The sequence below is a fragment of the Ambystoma mexicanum genome, chromosome 10, assembly GCF_040938575.1.
Source record: "Ambystoma mexicanum isolate Mex_15411 chromosome 10, UKY_AmexF1_1, whole genome shotgun sequence".
NCBI classification, from domain to species: domain Eukaryota; kingdom Metazoa; phylum Chordata; class Amphibia; order Caudata; family Ambystomatidae; genus Ambystoma; species Ambystoma mexicanum.
In genome coordinates, this window is record NC_090932.1 from 158,723,025 (window position 1) to 158,744,418 (window position 21,394).

Here is a 21,394-nt window from a genome sequence, read left to right on the forward strand (position 1 = left end):
GATGGTAGTTGAAGACCTGATGATCCAATGTTTTTTTTTTTATAACGCCGTGAGGATGATTTCTCTTTTTTCCAAATATATTTTTATTGGTAAATTTGCAATGTAACAACATACTTGATATTCCAAACAGACATTCACCATTTAGATTTTCTGGTTTTCTCCCCCCGCCCCCACTAACAAAGAAGAAGTAACTAAAACATCTCTCACCCTCCCTCCCCCCTCCCTCCCCACATCCCCATTCAAACTATTTATTTGTTGTGATCATTAGGTACAACATCCGCTAACATTATGGCATTGGCTAAACAAACATTAAGATCACAAGTGCAAAATTTTAACGTTCTAGATCGTGATGTTCGATGAAGAAAGAACAGAAGATGTAAGAAAGACGCAAAGAGACAGAAGTCACACAGAAAGAGTGTCTCAACAAAGCGCCCCTCTCCCTTCCCCCTGGGGTTGCTATCGCTAAGGAGAAACTGAAACTGTGGATGACCCGAATCCTTTACCCTTTACTACAAGCAGTTGAAGACCTAAAGTCCAGGTGAGGGGATCCCTTATAGTCCGGGTGGAGGCGAACCAGGCAGGGCAAAGTTCAGGGAGCTACTTGTCGATTGTGTGGGCGAGAGAGCACTATGTCCTTGCTTGTGTATCCCTGTTATAAGTGCCTACCTAGGCATGTCAGATTATCTCTATAGTATTGCAAGAACGGGAGCCATTGTTGATCGATATGCGTATGTGTTTCCATCAACTGAGCTGTCAAACTTTACCTTTTTTGATATATTTCCTTTGCTTTATGTAACCAAGCGATTGTGTTGGGGGGGTAGGGGACTTCCATTCTATCGTTACACAAACCCGGGCTGCCTGCAGTAGATTTCTGGGTAAATGCGGGAAAAGGGCATATTCCCCCCCTATTCGCTCCACCCCGAAGAGGACCAGCAACGAGTGTAAAACTCTATGGATACCCTCCACCTGATGTATCCACCCCAGAATTTCTTTCCAGAACAGCTGCATGCGAGGGCACCCCCACCACTGATGCCAATATGACCCCACTTGTTGACACCCCCTCCAGCACAGGGGAGGGAGATCTTTGTACATCTTGGAGAGGCGCAGGGGGTTATGTGCCATTGCATCAAGATCCTACAGTTGTGCATCTTATATTGCACTGCAATGGAGGATTTCCATAGTGCCCTGTATATTGCCCCCCCCCTGTTGCTCACCCTCCAACCCTAGTTCTGCGTCCCATTTTGCCTTAACGCTTGGGGTGGGGAGGTGGCCTCTAGCGATGAGCGCATTATATATACCGGATATTAGGCCTTTGGAACCCAATTGGGAATTCAATACCTGCTCAAAGGGAGTGAGAGCACGTTGTAATTGGCCTTTCCATTTCTTGTCCGTTAGAACCCCTTTTAACTGTAGATATGGTAGAGGGTGGATCCGGAAGCCTTCCTGAGCTTCTTGTAACTCCTCCTTGGTCAAAAACTGCCCATTCCTCCACATCTGACCCACCCTCACCATGCCCTGCTCATACTGGGGCTGGAACCGATGCGGCTCCCAAATAGCATCCCTGATTGGGGAGGCCCAGATACAACTGAATGGCGATGGCCAGTTTGTTACTCCCACCATTTCCTGATTTTTCTCATGCCACATTTCCAAAAGGGCCGCTAAGACTGAATGCTGCTTAGCCCGACACGTAATAGCCTTCCGGGGCACCCAAAGCCCCTCCCCAAGTGACACAGGAGCAAAAAGGCAGTTCTCCAAGTCCACCCACTGCTTTGACCTCGACTCTCTCAGGTGGTGTACAAAGACATGTAACTGGGCTGCTACATAATATGCAGAGATGTCCGGATAGGCCACCTCCCCCTTCTATTTTGGAAGAATTAGTGTGTTATAACCAATCCTTGGTCTCTTGTCTTCCCAGAGAAAGGCCAACAAGGCTTTTTTAGCCTTGGACAGGAACTCCTTTGGTAAGACTATAGGGAGGGATTGAAACAAGAAAAGAAGGCTGGGCAGAACATTCATCTTGATGGCCACTACCCTGCCAGCCCATGACAGATTCAGCCTCTTCCATTTGTCTAGATCCCGTCTGATAGCAGACCACAGCGGCATATAATTAGCTTGGTACAAGCTGCCAAGACTCCTGGTAATTGTTATCCCCAGGTATCATAGTCCAAACTGCTCGGTCTGTAGATCCCAGGTCTGAGGGGGCCCCTCCCCTTGGGAAATGTCCGCTCTAAGAGGGAGGACCACTGTTTTGTTCCGATTTATACGAAACCCTGATCTTCTACCATACTCCTCAAGGTCCCGCAACAGCGCTGGAATTGATTGCATTGGATGGGTAATGTAGGCTAGCAAGTCGTCCGCGAATAACGCCAACTTATATTCACCGCTCCGCCTGGAGAAGCCCTTAATCGCACTATTACCTCTGATACTCTGAGCCAAGGGTTCCATGACTAAAACATAAACGAGAGGAGAGAGGGGACACCCTTGCCTTGTCCCCCTGGTCAGTTCAAATTGGGCAGAAGCTACCCCATTTACCACTACTTTGGCGCCAGTGTTTCGGTACAGTGCTTGCGCACCCCTTACCCAGTGTGCCCCCAAGCCCGCTTTGGCCAACACATGTGCCATAAAGCTCCACTCGACCCTATCAAATGCCTTCTCGGCATCAAACGAGATCAGCATTGCGGTCCACATCTTCATCTGATATAGAAGCCATTAAATCCAATGTTTTACAAACATTGTCCGCCCCTTTCCTCTCGGTGATGTACCTGGCTTGGTCACTGTGAACCAGCAACGGAAGAACCCCTCGTAGCCTACTCACAGGATACTCGTGTAGATTTTTGCGTCAACGTTTAACAACGAGATTGGAATATAAGAGCTGCATTCCATTTTCTCCTTGCCCTCGGAATGACAACAATTCCGGCCTCTGTGAAGGTTGGCGGGGCCTCCCCTGTCTCTAAAATGTCATTAAAAAGGAGCATTAAGAATGGGATCAGCGCCCCACTGAATCTTTTATAGAATGCAGACGTAAATCCGTCCGATCCCGCTCTAAGCTTGGATATTGCTGACTTCACTTCTTCTGCGCTGATTGGGTTATTCAATTGATCCCGGTCTGTCTCCGACAGTGCTGGGAGGGATATTTTAGTCAAGTATGGGTCTGGACTTTCCGCGGGGGGATGCGCATCTGCAGTATACAGCTGCTCATAATACTGGGCAAAGCGGCTGCTATATCTACCGGGTTGACCAAAAGCTCATTGGCGGCCGATTTTATCTTGGGGACTGCTCTATCTGCCCTTTCCTTCCTGAGTTTGGCTGCCATTAACGTATGGGCTTTATCTCCCTTTCCAATTTTTTTTTTAACAAATCTCAAGTGGGATAGCACCTTCTCCTTCCATATTTCCTTAAACTTAGACCTCTGTTTTTGAATCTCTGGCCTAGAGTCTACCGCCCCTCCCCCCTTTCTCACCAACGCTAGTTCTTTAGCCTCTATAGCTCTCCTTACTTGTTTCTCTTTCAGGAGTTTCAGCCTCTTTACCAAGGATCCCTGCGAGATAATGAGGCCCCTTATTGTCGCCTTCGCAGCCTCCCACACTGTCTGGAGAGGGACCTCCCCCACCTGATTTCACTCAAAGTCCCTGATCTCAGTATCTAGCGACTCTCTAAAGAGGGGGTCCTTGAATAGTGTGTCATTGCATATCCATCGTCTATCAGTTGGTATGCCTCGGCCCAGGTCAAGATCTAAGGTAACCATATCATGGTCAGACCAACCCACTACTTAATTCGAGGACCCTCTTATCAGATGCTCCAATCTGCGTTCCAAAAAGATGTAATCTATCCTGGAATGAGTTTGGTGCGGGGGAGAGTAGAACACGTAGGCCTTACTATGTGGGTGCATAGACCTCCAGGTAAGGGACCGGCACCGTTCATTCCGGGCCGCCCTATTACGCTCTGGAACCCTGGGTCAGACCAGGCGTCCTTAGCAGGACCCGCTAGCAGAACAGGATGCTAACAACGGGCCCGTCATTAACGGGCCCGTTGTTAGCATCCTCCCCGTTCCCATTGAGCCCTACGGGGGATCAAAAGGGAATTGGGGATGTACCGGGTACCCGGTATGGGGGTAGCCATGCCGCTAAAAACGGCATGGCTGCCTCCATACTCGTAATGAGGCCCAATATCTTGCATGATAGAAGTTTCCATTCCTTTTTCATCAAGGAATGCTTTTATTTCCTGCCTTAAAGCAAAGAATCGCTTCAGAACATTGCCACAACTAAGCCAGCGAACATCAGTGTGATATAGGACATCACCATAATCTGCCTTTGCCTCTTCTAAAAATACCTGAAGCAATCTGTGATTTAAAGAGCGTGCCCGGATAAAATTAACTGTTTTCACAATGAAGTGCATGACTTCTGTGAATTTCAAATGTTTTGCACATAATGCTTCCTGATGTATGATGCAATGATAATTTTTTTAATGGACAGCCTTCTCACCCAAGTGTCTTTCCCAGCAGCTAATAAAACCATTTTGCTCCCCAACCATGGCTGGCGCCCCATCAGTGGTCACGCCTACCAGATTATCCAATGGCAAATTTTATTAAACAATTACATTTTGAAAGGCATTCAAAATGTCAACACCAGTAGTTCTACCTTGCAAAGATACCAGGGAAGCAAGTTCTTGAAAAACTTTGACTTAGTTATTGACCCCACAAATATAAATTAAGAGCTGTGCTGTGTCACTCGCATCTGTGCTCTCATTAAGGGCAGCTGAACAGAAATGTATGTCCTTACTTTCCATTTTCAGTTGGCTGTAACAGTTGCCAGCCACGTCTATAATACGCTGCTGAATGCTCATCCTTGAAAGGGGAACATTTGTAAAAGCCTCTTTTTTTTCTTACACAATCTCCATAAGGCAGTCTTTTACAAAATCCCTAAATGTGAAAGGCTGTACGGACCTACCAATAAGCTGCGCAACCTTATAACTAGCTAAGGTGGCCCATTCAGATTAATTTCTTTTCTGCTCAAAAACAGTATTGCTTGCTCAGTTGTATTTTTAGCTCCTGCGCTTTCTTCATTCTCGCATCCCCTGCAAATCCTTATATTGTGAATGTTTTTTTTCACAATGCTGGTGGATATTATATTCCTTAGGGACTGCAATTCGTTCGAGGCAATCAAGGCATGAGTAAACATTCGGTTTGGACTCAATGAAACACAACTTTTCCGTCCACTCAACCTTAAACTGGCGGTGCTCCAGGTCAATTTTCCTTTTTTAGCAACCTTAAAATCCCTCTCACAGCGCGGAGCGCGTGCGGAGAGGAAGTGGAGAAGCAAATGGTCTGTCGTGGTCCGTCAGAGGCCCGGAAGTGACGGCAGGACAAGACCTGATTTGAACTCAGGGTCTAAGCAGCAGAAACAGATCAACAGAGAAAGGAACACCTCAGGGTAAGTGGCTCATAGGCATACGCACCAAAATGTTCACAGCGTGACCGTTACTAGAACTACAGTGCGGCATGCTAAGTGGGCCAACTGTAATTAAGGGAGCTATTGTCCCAGATTGTGTAAAGGGTAACTTGCGGGCGAAAGCAGTAGAAAACTGAAATTGAAACGCACACATAAGTAAACCTGCACAGTTAACCCTAGTCACCCAGATAAGGCGGGGCCAAACAAGGGGGAATAACATTTGGTCACCTGACCCCCAGTAGTTGGTCGATTGAGAGACCAACTAGTGGGGGTCAGGTGACCAAATGTTATTCCCCCTTGTTTGGCCCCGCCTTATCTGGGTCCTTTCCTTTGATCCCGTTCGATTCAGAAATATATTTTGCCGCCTGCCTAGTGAGCCACGGAATACCACGGTAAACTAAGAAATATCGCACAATTTTAGTGCCATTTCAGTGCTATTGCGACAAGTTTTGGATTGGGCCACACTGCGAAAGCTCTCTAAATCCTCTCACTTGCAATTTTTTCATATGGAAAACAGAGATCAAGAAAAATAACCCAGTTTCCCGGCGGTACGACCACCTTTAAACAATTTCAAAAACAAAAATAATTTAAGGAAGAAAGAGCGCAGCACAGTCTTGCGCACCAAAGGAAAGCCAAACTATATATCGGAAAAAGAATGAAACTACGTAGTAACCCCCGACAGGAAGACCGGAGATCACCTGAATGGGAAAAGCCCAGAATGCAAGATAAATCTGCAGATTATCGTCAGAAGGGCCCCATTTCAAAGGATGGGACAGTGTTGTACCAGTCTTTAGGAGCAGGATCCCACAGCCTTCACCTGTTCCCAGCTGGTAGAGGTAAGCCATCGGGCTGCACCGTTCCTCTGCCGGAATTTATCTGAAGAGATTACTCTTAGTGCATCCAGCGTGGTAATCTTTCCCATCATACTGCACAAGCAAGGCAGATTGCTTTAATTACTTTTACCCATGCATCCACGCTTCCAAACTGTCTGGGGTCACTTTGCCACCTTTGGGCTCCATGAGGCACTGTCCACTCCAAGATTGCCGCCCCAATTTGTTGGAAGTCCTCCCTGCAGCCCATCGTGGTGCCGTCCTCGCTCCAAATTGGTCACAGCAATCAACTTCCACTCCAATCGGCGACCAAAGGTGCGAGCTGGCCCACCTCCTGGAAGGCCCTCAATGGAAAGGCTAGTGCCTGTCCAAGCCTGTCTGGAGCTGTAAGGACCATCGGCCAGAAAGTCTGGTTCTACATCGATCTATGACGTGAGTACTACCTCATTCTCCCCTCGGCAATTGCTCCCCATCACTTTCTTTACAAGCAAGTCACCCAGAACTTATGTACCTCACTACCTACAATACCACTCCCCCATGCTAACATACCCTCCCTCCATGTTTGTTTGAACTCGTACTTTGGTTAACTTGCACAGCCGCTCCACGGGCTGCAGCTTACTCCAGGTTCAAATCCTCAGCCATCCCGCCCTCTCATTTCCTTCGCCGTATCATTTCAGCCCCTTTTATACGCTTCTCATTAGGGTGATTAATATCATCATGGTCGGCCCCAGCTCAATCTATCCTGATGCTCTACTCATTTTGTCTGCTAGCACACTGTGTTAATCGCTTTAACTGCTTTGCATCATTTGCTTCTATATTATGATTCTCTTCTCTGTGCTAAGTCTAAACAACCTGTCTGACCACTGCTCCAGTTTCTGTGCTTCTGCTCATTGCGCTAGTCTTAATTAGCCGGCCCTCACACGACCTAAAACTGTTTGCACTGTATACCAATTGCCTCCACATATATAGTCACTGTGCCGCCTCCCAACAATTGTTATTGCATATATTATCAGGGAAGTAACTGCTTACTGTGCCTAGTAGTGGACTTGCTCACTGCCTAAATTGTTTTGTATGCCATACCTTGTGCCGCCTCCTTACAATTGTTATTGCATATATTATCTGGGAAGTAACTGCTCACAGTGCCCAGTAGCAGGCTTGCTCACTGCCTAAATTGTGTAATACACTATTTCACCAGCCTCTTATTACTAGTCTCTAGGCCACCGCTCTTAGACAGACCGACCCTTGCATATATTGTCAACGCAGCATCTACTCACTGTGCCATACTTTCCTTTTAGATAGTCTAATCATTGTATAAACTGTTTTCCTCGTCTCATCAACTGCTTCAATATATTACTCCCTCACTCCGTGTCACATAAGCAACTACTGCGCTTATTGTGATTGAAGCCACTCTCCAAACTTAGATCCCAAACCATCTTCCTGGGAGTCCTCAACCTAGGTTTACAGGATTGCAATGACTCACACGCCCCAACTGTGGAAAATTCCATTTCCCAACTGGGTTCCAAACACAGAATCACAGAACCGACAAACACAAAAGGCTGAGTACTGGACTGGGTGTCCGACCTTAACTGCTCCATCACGATTCTCCAGAATAAACCAGTGGCGTGCTCTGACCACCACCTAATTTCCTTCTCTATCCAAGGAACTACTCCCCCCCAGCACCACCATAGCACCCGCCCCGCCCAACCCTATCCAGAAATTGCCAAAACATCACAATCGCTAGTCTCCGGCCGCTTATCAACAACATCTTGGATGCTTCCAAATACAAGAACCTTGACTCAAACAAGCTGGTCGACCTATATAATGCTACACTTGAATCAGCTTTAGACATCTCCACACCTCTCAAACTAAGAAAAGCCAAAACAATCGCCCAGCTCAACAAGTGGTTCACACCAGAGTAAAAAATCCTAAGGAAGGCGGAAACCATATGGTGTAAATCACCCACCAGCCATAACAAAATCTTGTTCACCTCAGCAGCGACAACCTATAAAGCGGCTATCCTATCCACTAAAAAGAAGCATACAGCACCAGAATCCACAATGCCAAATCAAGCACTAAAGAGCTCTTTAGTATCCTAAAGGAGCTTGAATACCCATCACCTCCTTCCGAGGATTGTACTAAGGATACGGCCTGGTGCACAAAAATCCAGCAAGCTCTAGCTGACAAAATCACCTTATTACAAAATAAGATTGAATCGAAAGAGACTAGCCTCTTGAGCAGCCATCGTCCTAAAGCTGCGCCAGAGAAAAGTCAGCCGCAATGCACACCTTTTACGTTCTCTCAGGTAACACTGAAGGAAGTGATAGACCTTATTAAAAGTCTGAAACCTTCTCACTGTCAAGGTGACATCTGTCCAGCTTCCATCATTAAGAAAGGAGCTAAAGATCTGGCCCCTTTCATCGCCACATTGATAAACTCATCCTTCAAGTCCAATCAAGTCCCCAACAATCTCAAGGAAGCCTTGGTCATGCCCCTCCTGAAAAAACCCAACCTAGACCCAAACATTGCAATAAACTATAGGCCCATTACTACCGTCCTCTTCCTTTTAAAAATTCTGGACCGAGTTGCATATCTGCAAATCCAGAAACACTTAGAGAAAAACGACTCATTAGGCCTCAGACAATCCGGCTTCTGGCCAAGACATGGAACGAAGACAGCTCTCCTAGACTTGAAGATCCAAATGGACGAGGCAAAGGACAAAGGCAAGCTAGCGATCCTTTTGCTCCTAGACTTGTCAACGGCCTTCGACCATGTCGACCACCAAATTCTAACTAGGCACCTCACCACAGCGGCAGCCTTTTCCACCAATGCGTCTAACTGGGTCAACTCCCTTCTCTCCAATCGGACCACCAGAGTATTTTCTCCATCAGCTTCAGCAGACCCGAGCCCCATACATTGTAGAGCCCCTTAAGGCTTGCACGTGTCACCCACATTATATAACATTTTCACGAAGCTCCTATTCGATTGCCTAGACAACTTGGGTTTCATCTACACCAACTACGCAGTTGACACACAAGTCCTCATCCCCCTCACTCGTTGCTATGATCAAGACTCTACGCTACTGAATGATATCTACCTAGAAATCCAGACCTGGATGCGACCAATAGTTTATGCCTTAACGACGATAAGACCAAGCTCCTGATTGTCGGCACTCAGGCACGTCTGAACAAACTTGGCCAAAGGTAGACATCCTTCTACATTGACGGTAACACAATCAAAGTCTCCAAGGAAATAAAAACACTGGAGGTCTAGTTGGACTCAACACTGTCCCTCAAGAAACAAGTCAGCTCTGTGGCAGCCTCCACTGCCTACACCAATAAGCTAATCGATAGTTGTAAAACCTACCTGTCTACCAGCAGTTGCCTAACGCTAGCCAGAGCATTAGCATTGTCAAAAATTGTCTACTGCAACACACACTTTCTAGGTTCCTCTGAACTCAACCTAAATAGGCTTGAGGTCCTTCAAAATAATTAATTGAGAGCAACACTAAAACTGCCCAAATCCATCCACATTTCAACTTAGGCGCAATGCCAACTTGCTATCAGTTTGTGACAGAATCACTCTCCTCACCTTGGTGATCACGCACAAGTGCCTAGCGAACACAGCCCCCAAATACTTGTCAGATAAATTCTGTAAGCACCAATCATCTTGCACCACCAGATCTGCCTTATGCCACTGCCTTGCAGTACCTTGGTTCAACCTAAAAACTGCGGGAGGAGCTAGCTTCCCAGTCCAAGCAGCCAAACCATGTAACTCTATACCCCTATCTTACAGACAAGAACCCTCCTTCCTGACATTCAAGTCCACAATAAAAAACTGGTTGAGCAACAAGCCTCTCCAATAAGGTCCCTTCATCTGTTTCTTGCTACCTCTCCGAACTTCCATCATATGTTTATCCTAATGCACTTGTGTTTACTCTATAAATGCTTCTTGACTTCGGACCTATCTGTAACCATTAGGCCTCCTATCTGTAACTGTATTTTTACTCTTTATCCATGTTTGTAACTCCTACGTTTTTTTTCCAGCACCCAGTTACCTCAGGGTTCGGTGCGTGATACAAATAATAAACAATTACAAAAATAACATCAAAGCTCAAGTGCATGCTGAAGGGGCACTTCCAACACCTCCTCATTCAACACCGGATAGTAGAGGCGAGTCACAAGATAATGCAAACCCCATCATAGAAAACTGGAAAAGAGGCCTGGAATTTATAGTGACAACGAAAAAAATAAAAAAAATAGACAATCACTTCAGGAAGAAGAGAAGTAAAAGCGCAAATGAGGAGGAGGTGGCTTTAAACAACTATAACAAAGAGATAGCGTTGTATCTCACGTAAACTCCAATTTGAATGAAAGTCCAGCTACGCCAGAAAGGCTGAACATTTCAGACATAGACAAGGAACAAAACAGCTATGAAATTGTGTAAGAGGAATGATTGAGAATGGAAGTCAGTTGGTCAAAGAGCCATGTTGTCCACATTTCTTTCAAAAATGCTCTTCAGGAAATTAAGTTAACAGAAATACCCTTTCAGCACTGAACTACATCCTCAATTCTTTAGTCTCAGTATTCGAACTACTGAGGGGGGAGGTCCAAACTGTTACACATCGCCGCATATGGTCTTTGTGGGCATGCACCCGCTTGTGCGGTACTCTTCTTACAGGTAGTTCCAAGATGGATGCCCGTGGGATTCCCCATACCACCTGCAGCAGTCCAGTCTTTGCACGTCTCTTCGACGTACGGCCTAGCGCTCACGTGATCCTTTATCCGGAATCGAAGCGGACGATGCTTCGCGCCGCTACTGCTTTTGGCGCTCCGTGAGTTCGCTTCTGATACTTCCCACTTACTTATTATAGTCCATTCTAATTGTGCCTCTCATCTCTCCTAACCCTGTTCTTTCCCCTTATCCAGATTCATCCTTCAGTCTTCCCCGGCTCATTTCTCCGTCAGACCAATCCGGCAGACCGGAGTGTTTCCCGTTCCTCCTAGACTTCCGTCAGAGTAAGTTTAGACCCTTGAGAGCTCCCCCTTCACTTCGATTAGGATTCTCACCTGTTGATTCCTTCTAGAGTCTCTCCCGCTGCTCCACTAACCATCCGATCTCCAGTCCTGAATATTCTTCTTCCATCTTCGTTCCTTCGATGGTGAGAGGATTATTTTCTGTTTCCTACTATACCATTCTACTTTCTTCCCGTCTCTTACTTTCTCCTGTTTTTCTTCTCCCGTGTACCTAGGAGAAGCCTCCCGTGTGATTTCCTTGTTCTGCCATCGATCTGAGACGCTTCTACTTCAGCCTCCCGATCCGCACGAGTTTGGAATCGACCATGGTTTTCTTCCCATTAGAGGGTTTCCCTGGCGGTCCTGTGCTCTCCCCTAGGTTATCCTATCCCGGGTCAGAGAGATCAGAGCTGTCTCAGGGGAGCTTTCACTGCTGCATTGGTCCTCCCATTTGGATTCATCGATCTGTCAAGGTGAGCTTGTTGCAGATTTTGGCGGTAAAAGTCTGTTTGACAACAGCTTTATTAAATTGCATGCTGCAGTATTAACACAATCACAGACAGACACCCTCCTAGAACTGACAAAGTAAATGGCTACAATGGACGGTTCAGTGGTGGGGTGTAGCACTACAATAAACACAATCGTAAGGCAGAAGTTGCTGGACCTCAAGATCGAGTCAACTAAGCAAGGCCTAGACCTATCATCAATTCAACAAACATTGGCAGCGCAAAAGAAAGAGGAAGAGCTTGGCCTTAATGTCATGCAGGATATTCTGTCACAACTGCAAATTATGAATTGGGGAGACAATGACTCAAGTGGAAAAGGGAATGTAGAGGAGCACAATTCTCAGATGGGCGATACACCACTCTCCGAATCAGTGCTAGAAGAATGTAGGTGATTGGCAAATGTAGGTGAGGGATTCCAGGAGGAAGAACAATTGGAATCAACACCACTAGATAGTCTTTCAAAACAAGGAAAGGATATGTCAACTAGAGAGGAAGAGGATCGAAATCAGCACCTGTCATTAGGAGGTAAAAGAGAAAGAAAGAGAGAAGCCAGGAGAAAACAAAGACTGAAAGAGATCGCAGCGCATAAAAAGGAGAACACTGGTTTTTCCTTAAGAAAGCAGTTTCCTCTCCAGCGCCATGATGCCCCTGGGCGACCGTGCGCTTTACAAGTTGAGATAACATAACATAAAAAACAGAAAAGGTCCAAAAGTAAGAAAACAGAGACAAATTATTTCTTGAGAAAAATCGTAAATGTTTCATCTACAACAACGAGAGATGAACAGGATGGGATAGAACTCTCCATCCTGGCATTAAGCCCCATAAACGAGCATCAGAGTAACAATCTTAAAGGGAGGGGCGATGGTTGCAATAAAAAACAAGTGGGGGGCGAAAAGAAAATCTCATCCATTGGAAAAAGCAGTTAGAAAAATGGCTTCTGTAGGACTACAAACAGAAGAGGCCTTGTCAGGTTTAAAGGAGCACACAGTTCGCGTAAATAATGCGACGTTACCTAAATACACAGAAGATTTATTAGCCCAAGTGAAGACTGGTATCAAGAATCAAATGTCAAGAGAGGGATTTCCGTTAGCTCCAATATTCCTAAGGTCAAAGCAGAAACCAGTAGTAACAAAACAATCATCTAATAGTGTGACTATTGGAGTTTCGACTATCAATCAGAAGATTGCCCCAATATTTTTGAAATCGGCTCAGGCAATACAAAAAATCTCGGACTCCGCAGAGGAGATTAGATTGGGCGAAGGGAAATGTAGTATGATTGGAACAATCAGTAATGGAACAGGAAAATAAAAAAAAATAGATGTGACGCCCAATTCAAGGATTGCCATGAAGGAACATCATCAGGTTGAGAATCGGCAAGGGGAAAAAGAGGGGAAAGGATCATCAGCATTTGCTATGCCAATCATTTGGCTCTACCTCATATCAAACAAAAACAAGATAAAATCCTTGAGTAGGGGAGTGAGTCTGTCTATGTTAAACAAAGTACCTAACCTTTATCTGCTAAACTGCAATGACATTGCGTTCGTGTAATTTCCGGATCATGACTATCCTTTTGTAGCAGAGAAAGTTTTGTCTTAAAGAGAAGCATTTGCAGCAATTGAAGGAGCCACACTCAAACTAAGGAAACAAGATCTATTGCTATCGAGTTCTCAGCCGGAGGGTTTGAAAAAAGTTACAATGACGGGCCCTAAATGGACACCCAAATCGGGCAGTGAGAAGGCTACCACCCTATATCCTCATAATTCACCCAAAGAAGAAGAAGCAACGAGGAACTTTACAACTGAGAACATGCTATCCTTGCTCCCGAGTATTTTAAGGGTGTTTCAGAAACTTGGGCTAGGTCAAAAGCCTCTTTAATCGTGGGGGCTTGAATGTCTTTTGTTGGAACACACGAGGCCTCAATAATTTTCCTCCCAAGTTCATGAACGACTATTTCTTTGGGAAGGGGGATGTCCTTATGCTACAGGAAACTTGGCTGATTAATCCAATTGTGGTGAAGCGGTATTCTACAATCACACGAGAGGCTTCCCAGAAAGCTAAAGGTAAACCCAGTTGAGGCCTACTCTTGGCATTTAAAAACTCTAAATTTAAAGCTATCACCCCGATAGATTGTAACATCCCAGGGATGCAAATCTTTAAAGTTACTCTGAGACAAAAAAAGTGGTGACTTGGAAGTGATATTCTTCAACATCTATTGGAACCCTGTGTGTTCAGGACTGCAGCAATTTTTTTGAGGTCCTAGCATTATCATTAGGGAAAATTGAATAGGTTCGCGGGAGCTGAAACAATACTGGGAGATAACTTGAACTCTCAATGCACTCATCTCTCAAAAGAACAAACAAATCAATCAGTGTGTAGAATTACAGAAAATGGTCTCCTGTGGGTGGAGTTCCTAAATGACTGGGGGTTAAAGATGGCAAACGGGAAGTTACTGGGGGACATTCCAGCTATCCCAACTAGAATTCAAGGAACAGCCATATTCACTCTGGATTACCTCTTCTTGCCATTGTCCCTGTTTGAACAAAGGGCCACCTTAAATATTAGAGAGGGAGGAGGTAGTGAAGATGTAGGTCTTGAAAAACTGCTGCCAGATATTCAATTGGATCCCAAAGAGGGGATAAACAAGTACTTGAATGTAGAGAAGGCAGATTACGTCTCCTCAAATACAAATTTGAAGGCAAAAAATGTAATGATAGGCTAATGGGAATACCGGAGCAGATACAATTTGAGAATTGTTACCCAGATGGTTTCATTAAGTTTGTCTGGTCCACTTGCTCACCGAGTGGGAGTGGAGGGGGACCAAAACAGACTCATCGACATTCATTCGATGAATAAACCATGAGGAGGAAAAAAGATCTGAATAAGAACCGAAGAGCCATTAAAAAAAGAAATGGAAATAGTGAGGTAATGAAAATAGAGAAAAAACGCCTCATTAAGAATTATGAAGCCTGGTCAGTATCCATGAAAATAGGGAGCCTTCAGCAGGACGGGGAACACATGTTAGATTTAATTGGGGAAAATGATATTAGAGAATTTTGGTCTGTGTTGCACCAACTGGAAGGTAATTAAGAAAGCTGGCAGTGTAACCTAGTCGCTGAAAGGGATTGGATTAGCCATTTAGGACTGGTCTTCGGGAAACCTCAAAAAACCCTCATACAATACAATAAACAAGAAGCTTGCAGCCTATCCTTCGATGAAATGTACATCTGGGAACTCATTGCGAAAGGCTCAACCTCAAAAGCAGCAGGCCCGAATGGCCTGACATATCAGGTTCTGAAAAGTAACCAATCCCTATGGGCCAGACTGTTAAATTGGCTTTTTAGAGAGATTCTGGTTAGAATGGATTTTCCCCCTTCATGGAAGTCTGCAACCGCCTATAGAGCGGTGGCTGCTAATTACCGACCTATTGCCCTCCTGGACATAGATAGTATGATCTTCATGAAGATCTTATTGGGAGAGTTAGAGAGCTGGGAAAGAGAAATTAAGAATCTTTCAAAGTGCCAAACAGGCTTTAGGAGAGGTCTGTCCACTGAAATAAATGGTATGGTGTTTAATCTCATGAGTGAAAACTCAGGAAATAGCCCAGGCCAGCAGCTATTTGGTGCGTGGCTCAACTTCTCCCCTTCGATCAGGTGGACAGAGGGAGGCTCTGGCAGAAAATCAGGGCTAAGGGGATCCCAGAAGGAATTCCAGGGATGTTCATAGAGTTTCATAAAAACAATGCAGTCAGAGTGCGATTAGATGAAGAGGGTCACCTATCTGAGCCAGTGAGAGTGGAATGTGGAGTCCGGCAAGGGTGCCTAGGAGCACTGCTTTTTTTCAACCTATACATAGCAGATATGGGAGACTATTTGAACTCGTCCGCATTGGCAAGTCAGGTTTTGAATAGGGTAAAGTTACACTGGCTTGCCTATGCGGACAATGTTGTAGTCCTGGATAGGACAGCCATTGGACTGCAACGTCTCCTAAATGAACTCTATCGATATGCAGAAGAAAACGGGCTAGCCCTTAACTCAAATAAATCAAAAATATTGTTCTTTAGACAGAAAACAAAAAAGTGGCATTCCAACAATGGTCAATGGGGGGTGAGAAGATACCAAGGGTAGAAGTGTTGGTGTACCTGGGATACAAAATATATGCCCTCCCGGCACTATGTAAAGTAGAGCAGGATATGTTGATGAAAATAAAACAACTGTCCGCTCAGATGAAGAAGATACTTATGAGGTATGGCAGATTTTCCATTATTCCAGTATTCAAATTTTACCAAGCCAAGGTCATTCCTGTTCTACTCTATGGAGTGGAAGCAAAACCTCAGCTTTGGAACATATCGTGGCAAAAATGGGAGGGACTCTTGTGGAAACACGCTCTTGGGTTACCCATGTATTTCTCAATGTTCAATATCAGGTTTGAACTGGGCTTAAGATCATTAAAAGCACAAGCAGGGTGGAAAATAATTTCATTATTTCGGCAGATAAGAACAGCCCGGGAAGACACCTTATACGCAGACATAAAAATCCACATGGAAAATAAGAAATAAAAAATTCTATTAAATTTGGGTACCCCAAGTGCTAGCCTTTCTACAGAAAGCAGATATAGAGGTGAAACCCCTTCTGGAGAATCCTTTGAAAGCAAAAAAAAGATGCGATTAAATGGATTGGATTCAAACGATTGAAGAAGTGCGTTCTGAGGCCAATCCAATGCAGAAAGTTGATCGGAAACTGGGTTACCTAAGTAAATATTTAGTGAAGTTGCCGGACTGGAGAATCAGGAATAAATTCCTGAGACTTCGGCTGAATGTCATCCATACAGGTGAAGTACTAGCGAAAAGAGGGTTGTGGGACAATGCCATCAGCCTGTTCCAGGTCTGTAAATATCTAGAAGCGCAGTTCATAAAACATCTATTATTGGACTGTGAAGGCACAAAGCAAGCAAGAGCTCTCCTCTTTGGTAAATTTGGCGTCGAATCACCATTTTATATGCCAGATTCATTCTGGGAGAGACTGATTGATGGTCACTCACAGGGCATGACAATACCAGTGATCCAAATGCTCTTGCCACAGACCCTGGACACTGCTTGGCATGAAGAAAAGAACTTGCCCTGCCAGTGGCCGTACTTAGCTAGCCCTGCCCCCAGAACCCTTCACAGTGCAGTTGCCAGCCTGTGTACCCCCCAGCCGTGAGAATCAGGGTCGGACTGGGGCATAAAATGGTCTTGGGCACCAATGGAAAAGTGTCCCACAGTTGCAAATGGCAATTCATTTATTTTGGACAGTGCATCGGGGTGTAGGCAAGGGGCACCGGCCTCGACAGTGCACTTGCCAGACACCTTGACACACACCTTGACGAATCAGCAACAGCCTCTCGCACTGACAGAGGTGAGCATTTCATGCACAGCACTTTCGAAGTGGGGGATTGAGCTCCGCCAGCCTGTCACGTTCACTGTGAGGTGAGAATTTCATTCACAGACCCTTCTAGGTGAGGAATTGAGCTTGCTAGGGTTCAGGAGGGAGCCCCTGCTGTACTCAACCTCTCAATTACTGGAGCAGGAGGGCAGGCAGACAAGCGGCAGGGTGTCGTACAGGCAGGGCGCTGGGTTCAGGAGGGGGCTTTGCGGTACACAGTGTCTCCAGCTGAGCACAAAAAGGACTGAATTAAAGTACGCGGAAGTCCTTGAATAACCCCGTTTACATTGAAAAAGGGTTGAGATCGTTTTGCCACAGCAATTGTGCAAATATTAAATGCATCGTATTTGTATTTTTACAAACCTTAACCATGGTCCGATTCTGTATTTAGGGACTGAAGCGGTTTGCTCTGGAGTGAGCCCACATCATGAAAACTGTGCATACACACTCCAAACGTAAAAGTGCAGTGGCAATGTGTGACAGTCAGTCTCTACATGTTATCGCAGAATATAAATGGGTTGTAATGTATAGGCATTAGTTCAATCAGGAAGACCAGGAAGTCACAGATGTATGGACTTTCCTCTAATGTTTTACACTCTGTTTGGGTTGCCTAGGAAACATCTCGAGACGAAGGGAATTCGGAGGATGACGGTTTGGTGGAGGAAGGATCAGCTGTTTGAGAAGCGCGGCTGCCCGGTAAAAACAATGAAATAGAAGGAAAACACAGTCCGCTAGAGGTGACAGTAACGAAGAAAATCTGTGCAGATATCGAGCCCGACCGATCGGGAGAGTGAAATTGGCGTAGCGAAACCTCACGGCGAGCCGACACAAAGAATCCTCATGCCGTCGGTTTTCGTCTTCCCAGCTGAGCGAGACGACGAACGGAGGTGAGTGGAAGAGAGCGAGAGAGAGAGAGAGAGAGAGTGCGCTCCTGTTTTTCACCTATAAATCCACCGAGTGGTTTAAGCGACCGTTGTTGCGGAGAGGCTGATGAAGCTAACGCTGTTGCGTTCTAGCCCAATATCTCACGTATGTTGAAGGAGATTATAAGAAGTAGGGGGGTTACGAAATAAGCGCCGTTGCGCCAACATTGTTGGGAAAGAGTGGAGTTTTAAAGTCAGCGCCGTTGCGCTTGTAATGAAAGTCTCACATGTGTCGGGTGAGATGATAGAAATTTAAGGGGAACTAAAAACCAAGCGCCGTTGCGCCAACGAAATAAAGAAGTAAGGAATGCCGTCTAGAGAAAGAAGTGTAAGAACGGCCATTCACATGTGATAGCCTTTTCAAACGAACTTAAAGAGAGAGAATAACCAAAGAACTGCATCCTACTTACATTACAGCATTATTTGAAGCGGGGTGAACAGAGAGCTAAAGTAAGATGTGAAAGGACCGTTCAACACACTTCACCTAGAGTCACGAAGAGACTTTTACCGACAAGAGTTCTGAAAGTAAATGGAGTCAAGGAAAAACTGATAAAGGAAGGGAGAAATAGACATTACAGTAAAGAACGTTTTTTCTAAAAAAAGACAAGAAGAACGGAAAGTACTGATGGAAAACATCCTAGGCAGAGTTGCATGGAATAAAGGTGGAACTAGTTGAGACATTTTTCAGTAGCCACTTACCTGAACTTAATGTGGAGATATCCTCATGCTGAAACTCATCTCCTTCCAGAAAGACGTATCCTTTTCAATCTCTAAAGCAAAGAAAGAGAAAAATATCTGTTGTTAATAATAAAAGAAGTGGATTCTCGTTGTAATTCACACATCCTATGTAGTGGCTCCGAGTCTGATTCATGTGCTAAAAATCATACTACTACAGTTGGTGTCAGAAGTGGGATTCTGAGAACGTCATGGAGGACCTCATTAAGACCCTTTCTGAGGGACAACAGATGCTCCAACAAGCCATACAGATGCAGAATCAGCAGGCACAAGCAGACAGATTAGCGTTTCAACAAGCATTACAAATGCAGCAAGCACAGTTGTTGGAAGTCACAAATGTCAGGAATAATCCTCAAGTCCCTACTTCAGTATTACAAAAATACTCAGTAGGAGAAGACCCAGCCCATTTCTTCGTAAACTTCGAGAGGGTCGCTCGAAATGCCCAATGGCCTGCCGAGAGATGGTGCCACTACATCGCACCATTGATGACGGTGAGATGCAGTCAGCTTATCAGACCGCAAATCCCACGGGGGATACCACATATGGAGACACGAAGAAGGTGGTCCTAGAACGTATGGGACACGATGAGGAGACCTATCGTATCAAGTTCAGGGAGATTAAACAGGGGGGAGAGGAGACCCCAAGACAGTTGTTCTACCGAGTGAAGGAACTGGCAGAGAAGTGGTTACAACCCACTGTGTCTTCACCGGCTGAGATAATGGAAAAGGTCATCTTGGAGCAATTCATAGGACTACCCGGCCCAGTACAACGATGGGTCAAACAACACCATCGATTATCATTGTTGGAGGCAGTGGAAGTAGCTGTGGCGTATCAAAAGGCAGGACAGGGCCGGGTGTTGACCTATGCAACAACTTCTAAACCACACATCATGATGAATAAAACCACACCCCAACCAAGATGGCCTCATTCTATGTTGAGGAAACCGAAGGGGAGAACCTTCGGACCAGACCTAGCAGTGAGGGCCCCTCAAATTATCGTATAGCTACAACATCTATTCGAGGCCCACAATGCTTTGATTGTGGAGAGTGGGGACACCTCGCCAGGTTCTGCCCAAAGAAACCAAAACCAGAACCAATGGATGTGAGTGTACTCGAATCTATGAAAGAAAGAGACTACCCTGAAACCTTGCACGGAAGACAGTCTCAATATTTGTATACCTGTGAGGCGGAGGTCGACGGGAAGCCTACCACTGCCCTAGTTGATTCAGGAAGTCTACAGACAGCGGTGACATCAGAACTGGTAGGTGATAGTCCTCATTCAGCAGGGGAAATTCCTGTTCGATCTGTGCATGGGGATGTAAAAACTTACCCTGCAAGAAAGATACAAATTAGGGTGGGTGGAGAAACAGTCGGAGTGAAAGCAGCGGTACTACCCAGTCTACCGAAACCTTTACTAATTGGCTCCGATCTGCCGAAATTCTCTAAACTAATTCATGAGATTGAGAAGAGCTGGTGGGAAATGGCCCCTTTTCATGGATAGGAAATAACCTCCCCGTGCACCAAACCTCAGAAGAGTCGGAAACTAAGGAGAAAGATTAAGGAAGAATGGAGAACTAAGAATGTGTGTCCAGTATCCGTAGATTGGAGGTTGGATGAGGATGGCGATAGTTTCAGAGCCGCTCAAGACCTAGATCCATTACTCCAATATGCACGAGAGCGGGCTAAAGAGGTTTCACCTGGAAAAGGTCCTCATTTCATCAAGGAAAAAGGGCTACTGTATAGAGTGAGTAAATCTAGGAGTGGAGACGTGTTGAAGCAGCTGTTGGTTCCAAGCAAATATTATACAACGGTCCTGGAAGTCCCTCACTTGCAGGTTGGGGAGGGACATCTCGGAACCGAAAAGACCTCTAAGAAGATTTTGGATAGATTCTACTGGCCAGGGATATACCAGCAGGTGGCTAGATTTTGTCAGTCATGCGAGGAGTGTCAAAAGAAAAATAGAGCAAACATCAAGAAGGCCCCTATGCAACCTATGCCACTGGTACTTGAACCCTTCAGCCGAATAGGAATCGATGTTGTCGGACCCATGGAGCCAACCAGAAGAGGTCATAAATACATACTTGTTATTGTAGACTATGCTACAAGGTATCCAGAAGCTCTTCCCCTAAAGGCAACAAATACGCAGCAAATATGTGATGTCCTAGTTCCCTTCATTGGACGAGTGGGAATTCCTAGGGAAATTGTCACGGACCGTGGTACCAACTTCATGTCCAATGTACTGAAGCAAGTGTGTGAAACCCTAAAAATTGAACATTTAAAGACAGCGGTATACCACCCACAGACCGATGGGTTAGTGGAACGCTACAACCAAACGATCAAACAAATGTTACGTAAGACAACCTCGCCGGACAACAAAGACTGGGACAGAATGCTACCCTGGATATTGATGTCCCTGAGGAACACTCCCCAATCGTCAACAGGGTTTTCACCCTTTGAACTGTTGTTCGGAAGTCCTGTAAGGACTCTGTTAGATGTGTTGAAGGAAAACTGGGAAGAACAGT